Consider the following 2,337-nt stretch of genomic DNA (forward strand, 5'->3'; position numbering starts at 1 on the left):
ATGAAAATGTGAAGATGGACATGCACTTTGTCCATTACGTTAATGTGCAACTTTAATGTTTCATCTTTTTAACACATAGTAACTAAATATTTGATACTCAAAGCTTACATTCCATGAAAAGTATAGTAAATCAAATACGATTGTGTTTAAAGACATTTAAAGCACATTGGGTCTAGAAATAGCCATAGAATTGACCATAAAATTTTTGAGTTGCTTAATCTGAGCACTTATCAGTCAGTTAGATGGTATTTAATTAGTGCCCTGGTAGTGACCCCACTGCCACCAGAGATGTATGTGCACTCCAGTATAGCCAATTAAAAAGTGAAATATTCAGTTAGACAACTTATATTCAGGCTGTTTTTGTTTTTTTGTAATAAGTCATTTGCCTTTTTGACTTAATTGATCATTGATACTGGCAGTATGTAGGTACAGGTTAAAGCTGCAAAAAATAGCATTATTATTTTGATAGATAACCATAACTTAGGAACCAATAAATAATCGTTAAGGTCAAAGGATGAATTGGTTGCTGAATCATGTTACGACATTTTCTCTCTTCATGGATCCCTGCCTAAATTTTATCATTCTGTGTGCTGCCTGAACAAGTCATAAAGGTCTATTTATTGATGGACTATAAATTTCCATGAGATAATCCTATAGGGAGTGTGAGACTCCTATAAAATTTAGGAGGCATTTCAAAGAGAAAATCTTATTGGAGGAAGGAAGTCACTGTATGTGTGTGTGCATTTGTATAGAAAAAATGTGGATGACAGAATGTATATACATACACACAAAATATAAATGAGGATTTACATGGAAACATATATGAATGTGTACACATATAGTCTCGTTCAAAAATTTGTCTCATTTGACTTTTGCAACTGAGTTTTGAGACATGTATAACAGAAATAGAATTGCTTAGGAATTATGCATATCAAATATTCATTTAGAACCTTATTTTCCAGTTGACCTTGGACAAGTTATCCTCTGGTTTCCACTTTCCTCAGCTGTAAAACAACATGATAGGATTGCTGAGAGGATCAAATGTGATACTCTATGTATAGAATTTATTTCAGTTACTAGCATATACCAGATGTATATGAGATTGAACCTTATAAAATTGTTGGTCAAAAAATGCTGAATTATTTATAGCTCAACCCAAAAAGTATTGTAGTTGTTAGTATTATCAGCATTACATTGAAAAAATGTTATAAGAATCAGAGACAATTGATAATACACAGTTAAGCATATTGCCCAGCAGAGTAGATGTTCAGTAAATGTTTGTTTCATTACCATATCTTTTCTCACATTTTAGATTTTACTAATAGGGCATTTGTTTTCATTAAATTTCATAATAAGGGATCAAATATCGGCAGAGTCTATTGAAGCCTAATGTTTGAATCATTATCTCTGGAAATGTTACTCGAATCTTAAAATAACGTTGATATTTGGGGATAGAGCCAGGGCTTGTGTTCAAAATTGACTGATACTTTAAATTTCTTTAGCCCTAATAGGATACTTTTCCTAAAGCACTGCCTTCATCCTGACTCGCCTTTTCAAGAATGCATGATGCCTACATTAAATTAAATTTAAAGTTACCCTATAATCCAATTCACTGAATTTTACTCCCTAGTCCCTGCTTAATTTAAACCCAGTTGGTTCTCTCACTGCCTCCTGAACTTCCATTCTTAAATCTGTCTCTATCTTCAACCACCTAGGCTTGGTTACTCACACATCTTCAGTTCTTTAAGTCTTCTTTTGTTAAGACCCATTTCCTCCATTTCTTGATGATTTGAGCTCACAGTGATCACTACTATCTTCTCTATGATTGCACTTAATATTTTTACCAAACTTTTGAGAACTTAATTACAGTGTGGTGTATTGGTTTATAAGCCTCCTCAATTCAATAATAGTGAATGTTTTTTGAGGACACAGATCATATTTCTTCTCATCTCTTTCATGTTTCTATTATTGACTGATTATATTTTAGTCTTACATTGGGAAGTGTGTGTTTAGACTCTTTTTAAAAAGTTTGAGTTTATTTGAGCTGTATTAGTGGCAACTTTCGAAAAGACCATTTTAGAATTAGTACATATGTGCCTATCCCCCTTCACTAAAACAAAATGCCTAGTGTCAAATTAGTATTGATGCAGGTAATTAATACAACGTATTATAATTTAAAATATAATATGTATACGCCAGACTTATATTTAGTAGCTCTATAGCTCGATGCCAAAATGAGTTCTCATAATGGCAAAAAATTAGTCAAATCATTTGGTATTTCTTTTTTTTTTTTTTTTTTTTTTTTTCACATTACTGTATGGATTTACCAGCTGGTGA

Source organism: Propithecus coquereli, unplaced genomic scaffold (assembly GCF_000956105.1).
Source record: "Propithecus coquereli isolate 6110/MARCELLA unplaced genomic scaffold, Pcoq_1.0 Scaffold23, whole genome shotgun sequence".
Lineage (NCBI taxonomy): Eukaryota > Metazoa > Chordata > Mammalia > Primates > Indriidae > Propithecus > Propithecus coquereli.